The 15,465-nt window shown below is 35.9% G+C and overlaps 1 protein-coding gene across 2 annotated transcripts in view; it reads right to left on the bottom strand.

Annotated features, from left to right (window-relative positions):
* NALCN (sodium leak channel, non-selective) overlaps positions 1-15,465 on the bottom strand; it is a 502,028-nt gene that overhangs the window by 324,432 nt on the left and 162,131 nt on the right. The gene's annotated exons all lie outside the window — the stretch shown is intronic.

The raw sequence follows: 15,465 nt of genomic DNA, 5'->3' as shown, positions 1-15,465 counted from the left end.
AGATAAAGACCTGTGAGTAGGGGTAAAGGTATCTGGTACTAGTGTTTGGGACTTTCTGAGTCTAACTCAAACTCCCGAACCCCATCCTCTACATTTTCCAAAACATTTTGCATTTACACTAACTCAATAAAAAGTCCTGCCCTAAAACCAGAATTCTTTTTCCTCTCTCCTTTCCCCAGTCTTAGATATCTTGGCATCACAATGTTGTTCAAGAGTTTTAATTAAGGTAATAAATATTTAGCCCATGTAACAGAAATCTCTCCAGTCCTAAAAGCTTCCACCTAGGATTGCAGTGTTTGTTTTTTGGAAATCATGGGTGCTGCTGTTGTGCAATAAGGAGAGAGTGAAGCCTTTTCCCCCATTTTTCTTGGCTTCAAGAAAAACAAACAAACAAACAAACAAAAAAAAGAAGGTGGTTCTTACCCTTTGGACACCTAAGACGTTTTTAGCTTTCTCCTCCTTCCCCATTTTATATCTGTCCTTCCCCTGTGACCCCAAAATCCAAATCTGCCCTAGTTTACCTCCCTCTCCCTGCTTTAATTAACTTTTAGACCCTTGTTATCAGGATGCATATACTTTGAGAATTAAGTAAAATGTAATTTAAGAAATGATTGTGTTCTCTCATCTTTCTCAGCAAAAGATGGAGAAAGAGAAGTCAGTAAAATGACTTCACTTTAATATCAGCATCATTGTAGAGTTTTTAATCATCCTCTTTACTTCTACCACCCAGCCAGACCTCTTCAATGTAGTTGTGCAATAAGTTGTCTATTGGCCTTTGAAACTTCTCCAGTTTTCCTTCCCCTAATTAGTAGGGACAAAATGCCTTGTAAAAAAAGAAACTCTTTACCATGTACTCTACAGAGGCCATACACTTGTCACTCAAGCTTATCAATGACTAGAGAAATATTGCACTCAAAGTACTTGAAAACAAAAGGAAAGGGGGAGGGGGATTAAGCAATTTCCTTCTACAAGTTTTTTAAAACAAAAATTTCTGAGACCAGAATCAAATTGGAAGACAAAGGTGGACTGGATTATATTTAAGAGATTGCATAGCATTTTAATTACCCCAAAACTTCTCAAAATGAAAGTTTACCTTTTAAACATCAATATTCTTCCAATGGTATGTGTGTGCATACATACACACACATATATACATATACACACATTATATATATGTATACATATATACATACACACATGTATATATGCATACAAATATACATACACACATATATACATACATATGCATGTGTATATACATATATATACATAGTGTGTGTGTGTATATATATATATACACACATAAAGAGAGCGAGAGAGAGAGACACAGAGAGAGAGAGAGAGAGAGAGAGAGAGAGACAGTAAGCACCAGGCAGACAGATGGTACAGTAGAGTCCAGCAGTGCTTAGAGTCAGGAAGAAGTGAGTTCAAGAGGGCAGAGTCAAGATGGAGGAGTAATAGCAGGGACTTGCTTTAGCTCTCCCCAAAATCCCTCCAAATACCTGTAAAAATGGCTCTAATTCTAGAGCAGCAGAATCCACAAAAAAAACCAAACAAACCAGAATGAAACAAATTTCTAACCCAGGACAACCTGGATGGTTGACAGGAAAAGTCTGTTGCACCAGACTGGGAGAGGAGCACAGTCCAGTGTGGGTTGTGGCAGCACAGATTGGGTCCTAGAGCAACCCAAGTAGGCCTCAGGGGACTGAATCACTGGCAGATGTGGTGGCTTCCAGACTTCTCAACCCACAAATGACAAAGACAACCTAAAAGGTCAGTAGGAAGGGTCTGTTGGACCCGGTAAGAAAGGAGCATGGATCTGGCCCTGGCCCTAGCACAACTCTGGGGCAGTGGTGGCAGCTGCTTCTGGAGCTCTCAGCCCACAGAGAGCAAGGGTATCAAACAACTCATCAGAAGAAGGTTACAAGGATCTCTTTGGTGACACTGAGGCAGGATTTTGTTGCTTTGCCCATACTTGGATTTGGGTCACAGTCCTGGGTGGTAGCCCTGGGATGAGGAAGTTCACTGGCATAGCAGAGCTTGTGGCAACAGTGGAGAGGGAACCCTCTTCACAGTTCTAGGCAGAAAAGAATGCTTGTGGTCACTCATAGACCAGAGAACAGGATAGGAGAGGAGTAAACAACGCTCCTTAGATCATACCACCTTGGAAGAACTGAAAAATTACAGATCCCTAGAAGTATCTCTGAAAACATCTGCACAAAACCCCTAAAGCTTGGGACAGTACATTCTCCACATAGGAAGCAGAGTCCTACCTTAACAAAGAGTTAAAAAGTCAAGTAATTGTCTGAGAACATGAGCAAATAGTGGGAAAAAAACTCAGACTATAGAATTTTACTTTGGTGACAAAGAAGATTAAAACATACAACCAGAAGAAGACAACAAAGTCAAAGCTCCTATGTCCAAAGCCTCCAAGAAAAATATGAGTTAGTCTCAGGTCATTGAAGAGCTCAAAAAAGAATTTTGAGAGTCAGGTAAGAGAAGAAGAGGAAAAATTGGGAAGAGAAATGAGACTGATGCAAGAAAATCATGAAACATGAGTCAACAGCTTGCTAAAGGAGACCCAAAAAATACTGAAGAAAATAACACCTTAAAAAACAGACTAACCCAAATGGTAAAAGAGCTCCAAAAAGCCAAAGAAGAGAAAAATGCCTTAAAAAGCAGAATTGGCCAAATGGAAAGGAGGTCCGAAAGCTCACTGAAGACAATAATCCTTTAAAAATTAGAATGGAGCAAATAGAAGCTAATGACCCTATGAGAAAAAAAATTATAAAACAAAACCAAAAGAATAAAAAAATAGAAAACAATGAGAAATATCTCATTAGAAAAACAGCTGACCTGGAAAATAGATCCAGGACAGATAATTTAAAAATTATTCGACTACCTGAAAGCCATGATCAAAAAAAGAGCCTAGACCTCACCTTTCAAGAAATTATTGAGGAAAACTGCCCTGATATTCTAGATAATTCTAGTAAAGTCTAGTAAAATAGAAATTGAAAGAATTCACTGATCATCTCCTGAAAGAGATCACAAAATGAAAACTCCAAGGAATATTATAGCCAAATTCCAGAGTTCCCAGGTCAAGAAGAAAATATTCTAAGCAGCCAGAGAGAAACAATTCAAGTATTGTGGAAACACAATCAGGATTACACAAGATTTAGCAGTTTCTACATTAAGAGACCAGAGGACTTGGAATATAATATTCTGGAGGTCAAATGAGCTAGGATTATAACCAAGAATCAACTACCCAGAAAAATTGAGTGTAATTAATGAGGGGGGGAATTAACATTCAATGACACAGAGGAGATAAGGGGTAGGAGAGGAATGTACTGGGAGAAGGAGAAAGAGAGAGGTAGAATGGGTTAAATTATCTCACATAAAAGAGACAAGAAAAAGCTTTTACAATGGAGGGGTAGATGGGGGAGGTGAGAGGGAATGAGTGAACCTTACTGTCATCAGATTTGACTTAAGCAGAGAATGACATACACATTCAATTGGGTATAGAAATCTATCTTATCCTACAGGAAAGTAGGGGTAAAGGGGATAAGAGGTGGGGGTGATAGAAGGGAGAGCAGATTTGGGGAGGAGGTGATCAGAAGCAAACACTTTTGAGGAGGGATGGGGTCAAAGGAGAATATAATAAATGGGGAGTGGGATAGGATGGAGGGAAATATAGTTAGTTTTTTACAGCATGACTATTATGGAAGTGTTTTCCATGATTGTACCTGTATAACCTATAATGAATTGCTTGCCTTCTCAATAAGGGTGGGTGAAGGAGGAGGAAGGGAGAGGATTTGGAACTCAAAGTTTTAAAAACAAAAGTTAAAAACTGTTTTCTACTTGCAACTGGGAAATAAGATACACGGGCAATGTCTTACCCTACTGGAAAATAGAAGGGGAAGGAGATAAGAGAAGGACGGGTGACAGAATGGAGGGCATATTGGGGGAAGGGATAATCAGAATGCACTCCATCATGGGGTGTGTGGAAGGGAGAGATGGGGAGAAAATTTGGAACTGAAAATCCTGTGGAAGTAAATGTTGAAAGCTAAAATTAAATAAATTTAAAAAATAAAAAATAAGTAGGTTCAAGTTCAGCCTCAGACTCTTACTAGCTTTGTGAGACCTGGGCAAGTCACTTAACCTGTATAAAGCTGTTTCTTTATTTATAAACTGGGAATAATAATAACATCCACCTCACAGGGTTATTGTAAGGATAAAATGACATATGTAAATATGTAAAATACTTTGCAAACCTTAAGGAATTGTATTAACCACCACCACCACCATCATCATCATCAACATCATCATCACCATTAATCAGTCATTCAGTAAACATTTAGTAAGCACCTATATGCCAGGCACTGTGCTAAGTGCTGGGGATTAAAAAAAAAACAATCTGAAACTCTCCGGTCTGAAGGAGTCTAATGGGGGAGACAACAAACAAACAATTATATACTTGCAAGCTATATACATGATAAACTTGAAATCAATAAAACAAGAGCACTATAATTAAAAAGGATTGAGAATAGGTTCCTATAGAAGGTAGGGTTTTAGCTGGGACTTTAAAGATTCCAGAGAAATCGGAAGGCTGAGATAAGGAGAGAATTGCAGGCACGGGGGACAGCCAATGACCTGGAGTCAAGAGTTGAAGTGTCTTTGAGGAATAGCAAGGAAGTTAATGTCAGTGGATCACAGAATATATGGTGTACATGTATATGTGTGTGTTAATGAAAGATTATTGTGTTATGTATTAAGATTATGTATTGTTATTATTAAGTCAGGGAAATATCATCTATGAATAACGGAAGTTGCTGATCACCCAAAGGGCAATGCAATGGCACATAATGGTTCTAAGCAAGTTACAGCAATTAACAATGAGGGATTGAACAGGATATCATCAGAGAGAAGTGTGCCTGGAAAAGGAAGGGGATAGTCGAGCATAGGGGAAAAGTAATCAATGAACAATTAATATGATTCATTAGTATTAATGTGCTACCAAGATAACTAGTAAAAGACCCCCTAGTCCATTGATTTGCTAGCTATGGTGCCCTTACAGCTGGATGTGGATGAAAATCACACAAGAAGACGGGAATTGGTTACCCTCTTTACCATTTGAGGGAATACTTGTATCACTGATATAAGGATATATTAAAGTATCAGACTATAAACACAATTAAAAGTAATATGCCACTTCTGACACTATTTGTGTGATCTTGGGCTAATTACTTAACTTCCCTAAGCCACATCTACAAAATTTTGCATTTTATACATGATTTTCATAATCTATAAAAATGAGGAGGTTGGACTCAATGAACTCAGTAGTTCTTTCTAGCTCTTTTCTTCCCCAATGTGAGGATAAGCCCCTTAAGAGCTGGAGCTGTCTTGATTTTTCATTTGTATTCCTAGCACTCAGCAGAGGGCTTGGCACATAGTAATGCATAATAAATGTTTTTTTTTCATTATTCATTCCTGCAATTTTCTTCTCTTTGGACTTTAGGCTTCATAGGGTTCACATCTCTGTAAGGTCATGGCCAACCAGCCAAATAAATGATTGTGCAACAGATGTTGTAATCCATATGATTTAAAGCCATTCCATCAGCACTTGTGGCATGATGCACTAGCATATTAAGCAAACATTCCAAAATCAGCTGAGGCAGTAACAAATCATGATCATTTTCATGTGTATTCAATGAAGCACAATGAAGTCCCATATCAAATGAGATATTTGTGAAAGTACTTAGCACAGAACCTGGAACATAGTAGGCACTATATAAATATTTATTCCTTTCAACTTCCTCCTTCCCATATCAGACCATGAGTTACACACACACACACACACACACACACACACACACACACACACACACACACTCATACAGTTATCCATCTACATTCTCAGGGTTAGGGATGCATGACCCCCGCAGATGTGAAAAATCTCCAATAACTCTAGGTCCTAGTCAAACCTTTATTTTTAGTAATTCTGATCATATTTGTTTAACACATAAAACAAGTAAAACAACACACTGTATCCATTAAAAATAAGCTGTAGCTTCTACATGAGAAGCACTAGTATTTCACACACTATGCAAAATCTTCATAGCCACCAGTATAGATAGCTGCAGCAACTGCTTCATGGATTTCCTTCTCCTGTCAAAAGCCTAGGATAACAAAGATCAGGCTGGAGAAAATCAAGTGACTGAGTTTGGATAGAGACAAAAAGAGGAGGTGTTTCCAAAGAGAGCATGTAACTTCCAGTTTTTTAGGGCACTGAAGCTTTTAACAAAATTTAACTTTATAAAAATTTATGTGTGTATGCTTATGGTAGTAGATGATAAAATAGATGAATAATATAGCACAGTTTATGCATTTTTGTCTTAATAATTTTTTTAGTTTTCTTTACATACATGTCTGAATTTTCCTCAGTATGCTACAAATCTCCAAAAATTCTCACTTAATTGTCAATGGCCAGCACATGTATAACCAAAACTGTGAATGTGAAACCCGAGAATGTCAAGGGATGACTATATAGATATTGATAGATAGATTGATGGATATAGATATAGATATAGATATGTGTGTGTATACATACACACATAGATTACACACATGCATATGTGTGTGAATGATGAGAGGCTACAAAAAGTGTTATTCAAAAGTCTGCCAGGTTAAGTACAAAACAAACACAAATTATAAGTGGCATGAAGTAAAGGAATTTAACATGTTTTCTTCCTAAAGACAGTCATAAATTATAAGTATCTTGATGAATTTAAGAGAGGAGAGAAAATAAATATCTTTTCTTTTGGAATGCGAAGTTAACTCCAAAGGAAATCCCAAAATTACTGAAAAAGAATGAATCTGAAGAAAGAATCTATTATTTTCACATGTACTTGCCGCAGACTAAACTTCCACTTTGCTATAAAAATGTTTCAAGAATGTTGGGAATGCTTCACTAACTATTCATTGAAAATGACTTTTAAATTGCAAAACAAAGTAGGCCATGAGTAAGTTGAAGCATCTGAAAGAATACCTAGAGAGTGTCTGTCTTAGTTTACTGATAGTTTATTGCTCAAGATGATGTCCTAGTTTTAAAATTCTGTTTCTAAGGTTAGAGAAGGAATCTCTTCTGAACTCAGTCATCACCCTTTATTTTCCATAGGCTGCCTTCTCACATTTGTTCCACCATTCCTTCTTTACCTCCTCCATGTATTTATCAGTGCAGGCAACATTCCTATTATAATCTTATTAATGTGAGAAATTAATCATTGGGTGCTTTTTTCCAATTTTTTCTTGGTTTTCCTCTTTTATCTTTCATTCATTTTCCTTCCTTCCTATGTTTGACACATTACTTTTTACCTTGTTTCACCCCACTCCTCCCCTCTCCCATATACCCTTATCAATAATCAGCTAACCAGTTGGGGCAATTTTAATTTTCTATTATTTATAAAGAACATTTTTATTTTCTTTATTTTCTTATTTTTCTTAAAATACTTCAAAAGTCCCACAAGGGAAAATGAGAAAAACTTAAAGTATTGTCCCTGGAAATAGTATAACAAAAGAGAGTGTGGCATGGTAATATAGAGCGGCCTCAGAGTTGGAAAGGTCTCAATTTATGTGACAAATCTTGGCTTTGTGAACCCTGGCAAGTCAGGTAATCTATTTGTGCCCCAGATAATATCCTAAAACATATTTATGATGCAGAGCCATTGGAAATCTAAAGAAAGTGTTTCCTCACCCAGAATGATGACCAATTGATGTTTGTCTTATATATATACACACATATGTATATGATTTGTATATATATATATGTATACAAATATACATGTATATGTATACACATAAAATATAAATGTATGTCTATATGTATTGTAAACATGTAGATATGATATGCTTATATGATGAAATTATTTTAGAAAATTTGATTTTTAACTAAGCAATAATCTGATCAGATTGCCTTTTGTGATTTTTTTCCCCATGTCCAACTTACACATCCTATTTCTGTCCACATTCTTACATGAACTCCTAAAGCTGTTAAATAGGCATTTCCAGATGGACTGGTCTTTAAATAATACATATTTAATTCCTTCCATGGGTGTGATCATAAGGGCTGATCTGCATAGCCCAGAAAGAATCTGTTTAATAAACTTTGTAGTTTTCTAGCTTAAAGAAAACTACAATTTGTATTAAAATCTAACATTTTCTAAATGTCTTTTGAAAGGTGATTTGTTAATTGAAAGAAATTGTAAATTCTATGTTGGAGAAGGGAAGGGGAGTTTCCTAAATTAAAAGTGATGAGATTAGTGGTTGACAAATGAGTAGAAAAGCAGTTTCATGTGGAGTAGATGTGTTTCCAAATGGACCAATAATATTGAATCCTGAGGTCTGGAATTGCAAGTTAACCTTCATATAGAGAAAGAGTAGGGTGTAGACACCCTTAGGTGAGAGATATGAAGCTCCTATAAAGTGTGGGATATGACTATAGTCTATTGAAGTAAAAAAGACCTCTTTTGTTGCATTGCAATGCACACATATGAATATATACGTATTTATAAAAATGAATATGTATGTATACATATATATACATACATACGCAGATTTTTTAATTTTCTCTCTATTGTCAAAACTGTTTGCTTAACTCTAATAAAACTGCATACCTTGATATCACATGAAAATATGTTTGTTGATTCTTTATGAATAGAGGGTTTATGAAACTCAAACACATTTGCAAAATCCACTTCAATAGATTATAAATTACTCTGATTGAAAAAAATTCATCACCTTGTGGCCAATATTCTAGAGATGATCCCTTCCAAAATATTCTAGGCTAGCCCTCAAATAGAACAAATAGAGCCAGTCCACTGCCAGGCCTATACTTGAAGGCTTTCCAATTCTGCCCAAAGTTGTGCTCTGAGAAAGCAGATTGACGAGGTGAAGCACTGAAATAAGGAACTATAGGCAGTTTAATTTATTTATGGCTATAAGTTAAAGAAAAGCAAAGTCATGTGTATTTTGCATATTTTCTAGCTGTTCTTTCTTCACTGCAGACATTGGACATCATTTTTTAGTGGTGAAAAACTTTTTTTTTTAAACCTCTCTCCATTCTTGCCTCTCCCTCCACTCCATGCCCCACCCCTCACACATTATGCTTCTACTGTTGTTCATCCTTAGTTTTTTTTGAAGAGGACCAATGATATCACAAAGTGATGTCTTGACTTGTGCCTGAATTGGATGAGTCAGAGTTGCACAAAGTCATCAGCTTCACTCTCTCTTCCAGGGTCCAGTGGCAAGACAAAAGTCAGGATGACTGGCAATAGCCGAGATGCAGTGGATGACCTCGGTATCTTCCATGTCTGAACAAGCTATAAATAATCCACTGTGCCTTCATGGCCATTGGAACAAATTGTTCTCCTCCACCCTTTCCACCAGAGGAAATCTTCACATACTTGGGGTGGACATTCCCCTAACTTGCTAACAGGTTTGAAGCCTTTTTGCTTATTTCTACCTGGTTTAGCCCATCTGCAAAAATGGTTTTACTGGGATGAGGCTGCTGTTCATGCCTCTACTAAGGTTAGGACCAAGGTCTGATTCTCTATTTAAAGATGACCTTGTCTACCTAATCACAAGCTGGCCAATGAAGGTAGCTAGCTAAAGTACATGGAAATGATCATAATATCACACCTTAATTAAAGGTTAAAAGTAAGGCTGTTATCAGATAAATTTCTTCTGCAAAATATTAAAGGAATCCCAGTGCTAGCATTTTAACCACATTCTATCACTAACTTTTCCCCTACTAATGTCTGCCCCTTTACCACCATCACTTCCCATGACACTTTTTTTGTGGTATGTAGGTTTTTCTCAATATTTCATGCTTATCTTCTAGGAACAAGGAGAGTTGGTGAGTGGCACAGAATAATAGAACAGTTAAGTTCACTAAAATAAAAATGTATTTATAGTAAAATTCTAACATATCAAGATAAAACTTGTGTAATGGAGAACTTGAATGTGGGACATCACTAAAGTCATCAAAATGTGACAGCACAACTTTGTTAAGATTTCACTGAGTAATGGATTGGTTATTCTGGTGTGATCTCGGAAATGTCTGAATTTCAGATTCCACATTTAGAAAATGAGAATAATATTTGCACCACTTATCTCACAGAGTTGCTGTACTTTTAAAAATTGGACCTGTGATTTCATCCATGTAGGGGGTTTATTTTTAAGAACTCTACAATGCAGATTGGTATTTGCTCTGCAAATTCTAGTCTTAGAGATTTGCCTAGAGGTCATTTCTTTCTGGGGAGAGTCAAGCTTTCAAGAAGTTGATCTCTGCTATTGAATAGGATCATTTGGCCCAATGTGATTTACTCTTTCTCACTTTAGTCATGCCAACATCATTAGCCAGATCATAGAGAACATTCTTTCCCCTGATGCTCTGTGGGTTTTATCTTAAAGTGCCCTTGGGATAATCAAATTTAATTAGATTTCTTGGTAATATTTAGCAAAACTGTTTTCCCTTCCACCAATTATTTTTGTTTTATAAGGCAATACTGCTCATGATCCTCCATTTTGCTCCTCTGTAAGATTTTATGGATTAAAGTGCAAATTATGAATTATGTGGATTACATATAGTCTAAAATCATATTGCTGTTGGTTGGCATATATCTCTACTAGGTAAGGAAAGCAAAAGCTTACTGATCAAGGTGTAGGCTCTTTTAGTTTCTTTGTTATAGCAACTGATTAACGTGAGTTATAGTTCCCTAGGAAATAAGTAAAAAAAGGAAATGTAATAATTTCTGTCAATTTTTATTCTTTTATCCATTTACCATTTTTGAATAAATAATTTATTTAAATAGTTAAGATTGCAACTGTTTTAATCACATGCCAAATCTGGTTATTTTTATTCTTTTTTTCTAATATGGTTGATTTAATTTTAGTTGATTTTATTCTTTCCTCTAACAATTTGATGTCCTGACTGCAAACAGACAGATGATTCTGAAATTAAACTGGCTATTTTCTGTCTCAAATTATTGTCAGTTTCGTGTGTGTGTGTGTGTGTGATGTTTATCATTGTTTTCCCTGCTCAGTATACCATGATTATATTGAAGAAGGTAGGTTCATTATCTTCTCTGTCTCTGCCTTCACTCCTGTCTTTATTTTATTTCTTGATCTTCATCTGTATTTCCCAGTATACTTTTCACTCTCCTTCCCTGTATCAAATGATTGCATTAAAATTGATTATAGAATTTATACATATATGTGTGTATGTGTACATACACACACACACACACACACACTTATGTGTAAATATACAGTGTTTTTAACAGCCAAGTGGCATAGTGAATAGAGGGCTGGACTTACAGTCAGTAAGACCTAAGTTTAAATCCTTCCTTAAATACTTACTGGCTATATGATCCTGGGCAGAGTTAATGTCTCCCAGTCTCAGTTTTCTTATTTGAAAAATGGGAATAATAGTTGCACCAAGATTACAGGGTTATAGAGGGGATCAAATAAAAAGCACTCTACCAACATCAAAGCACTGTATAAATGTTAAGTTATTATTAAAAAATATATGTTCAATTCATTTGAAAGGTCTTAGCAAGTGCTTTATAGAATTGTTCTCCTTTGTCACAGATGTTGACATATAAGCTGCAATTATCTTCCTGAAGCTCTTTTTGTAAATGGTCATCACAAGAACCTCAATTTAACCAAGTATCTTATGAAATTCTGTTTCTTGTTGCCTTTGGATGTGGGAAAAACCAACTTTGCCAATCATTTTACTTGTCTTTCCAAGGAGAATTTGTGCCATGAGCCTTGACTGCAATGAGATGGAACTACATCCCATTTTCTGGTTTCATTTATAGCAAGAATGGCATATAAAGCTTTGTAAAATACCTCAATAAATGTGTCATGCAAATGTCAGTTTTGGATAGGATGTAGGTATGACATAAACAAAATTCTTAAAATTTAAAAGTACATCCGGACTTAAATCATTCCTCATCAGTCTCATAGCCTAATGATTATTTTATCCAGAACAAAGACAGCATACTTACTTTTCCAAGTCTTTTTATCCCTTAAATCCTATTCTGGCTGCTTTAGAATACCAGACGACTTATTTTCTTAAGAGGATTTAACAGTCAAAAGATAGATCTTCAAGGGTTTGATCTTATTTGCAGGATACACTGGAATCTAATAAGATCTGCTCTGTTTCCCCAAAGTACAGGTGGTAAGCCCCTTTTTATCATCAAGTATTTACTGAGCACCTACAATGAATCAGCTGCTAATTCAAAGTGCTTACAACTCCCAAGGATAACTAGTTTGAAAAACAACTGAAAGAATTTTTCTTAAACATTTTCAAATAATAGAGGAAAAGTTTGCTTACTCTGGGCTCATCCTCTATTCTTCCATACTTAAAACATCCTGAATTGTGTATTTGATGACAACGGCTGACATTCATTATAAGTTTGCAAAGCAATATAACCACTTGATTCTGTGAGGTAGGTGTTATTATTATCTCCACTTTATAGATAAGAAAACAGTCCGATATAGGTTCAGTGAATTGCCACAGTTTTTCAAAGTCCAGCGTTTTATCTATGATACCAGGCTTCCTGTGTATGATAACCATAATTAATTTTCTTCATCAGATAAGCTCTGCATTTGATGCATTTTCTGAGACATGGGACAATAAGGCTGACATATGCCTTATCTGTGGCTGCTCATGTGTTTTATGAAGGCCTCCATGATTATTAATGTTGATCATGAACAATATGCAACATACAACTTTGCCTTCCAGACAATATGTCTGACCATCAGAAGGCAGTGAAGTGTGTGTTCGATTTGGACTGAGAGGACTTGGGTTGAAATCCTTTCTCTACTACTTATTTACTTTGAGGACAATGGAAGTTTTGCAACACTGGTGGTGTGAGTGTACAACACTGGTGAGATGTGTAGCTCCAGCTATGCATTCCTACATGCATATACTCAATTCATGTTCCCTGGCCAAATAAATGCCTGTATTGTAACCTTCACATTTTTTTCCCCAAACCACACATGTTTCTTCCATAAATTCCTTCCATACATGTTCCTTTGTTAAATATATCCTCAGTGTTTGTGTGTACCCTCCCTCCACCAGTGATGTGGTAACTTGCGGGAGAATTAATAAAAATAATAATCACTAAATTTTTTATGTAGTGCTTCAAAGCTGGCTAATCACTTTATAAAACATTATCTTGTTTGATTCTCAAAAGAACCTCATAAGGTAAGTGCTATGACTGACTCCATTTTAGAGATGTGGAAACTGAGGACTAGACAAGTTGAGTCATTCGTCCAGGCTTACATAGCTTGTAAATGTCTTAGGCAAGATTTGAACTCAACTCTTCTTGACTCCTGCTCTAGTATTCTACAAACTAAAAATAGCATTTACTAGCAAGTACATTATAAAGTGCTTTATGGTTTGTAAATTGCTTTACAAATATTTACCTCATTTTATCTTTACAACAACCTTAGGAGACAGGTGCTATTATTATTCCCCTTTTACATGTGAGGAAACTGAGGCAGAGTGAGGTGAAGTGACTTGTCCAGGGTCACATAGCTGGTAGGTATCTGAGGCTGAATTTGAATTCAGTTCTACCTTACTCCAAGCCCAGTACTCTATCCAGTATACCACCTATCTACCTGTAATGAAATTGCACTAGTGGGGTAGCATAGCTGCAGGTAGAGGGAAGAGTTACCCCATGAGAATGCTTCCTTTTAATGAAAGCTTTTTTAAAATATGTCTTTACTGTTCTAATTGTCTTAGAGGTAGTCTTAAGTGGAAACTACAGGAAGTGGTGATAATGTTCTCCAGGTTAAAAATAGGCCTGTGGTCAAGTATGTAGAACCTGAAAGTACTATGTCTGGCTAACCTTTACTATCTTAAATTTTCTCTGTTTTCTGTGTTTTAGGCATTTCTAGAGAGTGGGATATAGTCAAGGTATCAGAACCTATGGTATAAGACTAACTCTAAAATACAATCCATTTTTCAAATTAAAGTAGTGGATCAGTAACATAGACAATGAAAAAATATGAAAGATTTTGCTTCTGTTGGGCTCCAGAATTCACCACATAATATTTTTACAACAGTAATTTGGTCTCCTGTAATCTTGCCTATATGATATCAACACCGTCAGGTGAAAAATAAAGGAAAACCAGTGAACCAACCAGTATTTTTTCTATAGGATATTAAACCGTGGGATTGATTTATTTAAACAAAATTGACTCATTTGGATACTGGATTAGCAACCATCCAATGTCTACCTTAAATTAGCATTCTAAGGGACCTTGGAATCCACTTTATCCAATCCTATAATTTTACTGATGAGGAAAATGAGTTCAACACAGGGAAGTAAAGTTATGTTTCCAGGGTCCAATAGGCAATAAACAGAAGAAGTGGGATTCCAGTTTGCTTTCCATGAATACTCCCCATAAAAGTGGTGAGACAGCAAGGTGAGGGCATAATATGGGAAAAACAGGCTATAAATGCAGCATGTACGTAAGTCTTCACTGCACAAAGAAGTAACCTCTACTATAAATACTTGAAGAAAAAAAAGCAATAGTGATCCAAACTAGTTAGCAAAGTTTCATGATTTAGTGGCTTATGAAAACTTGCCTAAGAATTCTTTGATGTGTTCTGCTGAAATATAGGTTTTTGCTTTTGTGACTAAATGGAGTGATTCAATAATACAAAGTATGATAAGTTGTTTCTAAAAACTAAGGAATTGCTTTTTAATTGACTCTACTGATAGGGCTTAAAAAACACAGCAAATGACTGTTATTTCTCACTGTGAAAATATTAAAATGTAAGCAAAGTTCTAAGAATAAAACCACATCAAATTATATTAAAAAGAAAAAACAGGACTGGAATCAAAACACACCCACAGACCTTCACATACTTGAAATGACTACCAAGCCTACACCTTGCAGCAAGAAGTATTTTGGCTCTTCATCAGCAAAACTGTAAGATATTTCAGAGACTCTGAACATATAATCACTGGTTACGGTGATGGATGTCATTGTCATATATAAAACTGAAACTCCAGAAAGCTGTTAGAGATGTGGAAGAGATGTATGGCTTCATTTCCTTCACTGTCAATCAAAAGCACTCACTAACTCCATCAAACAGTTTCATCTATTTCCAGAAATCTTCAAAACAGCAAGTATCATTTTTTCCTTAATATGATATCCAGAATCATACATACACTTTGCATGCAACTTACAAAGTTTGCCTAAGCCTTTGCTAATTTTTCTATTTCAACCTAAACAATAATCATTTCATGTCACAAAGAGAATTTCCTTTTTTGCCCCAAGGAAAGCTAATATAAATGGTTCTTTTGGCCTTTATTTAAATAGAAGCTGTTGGCAATTTGGATGCTTTGCTTCCTGGACCAATGGCCAAATTCTGGAGTACTGAAGCCC

The sequence above is a fragment of the Vombatus ursinus genome, unplaced genomic scaffold (genome assembly GCF_900497805.2).
Source record: "Vombatus ursinus unplaced genomic scaffold, bare-nosed wombat genome assembly UNPS02010304.1, whole genome shotgun sequence".
NCBI classification, from domain to species: domain Eukaryota; kingdom Metazoa; phylum Chordata; class Mammalia; order Diprotodontia; family Vombatidae; genus Vombatus; species Vombatus ursinus.
This window is presented reverse-complemented; position numbering and strand designations above follow the sequence as displayed.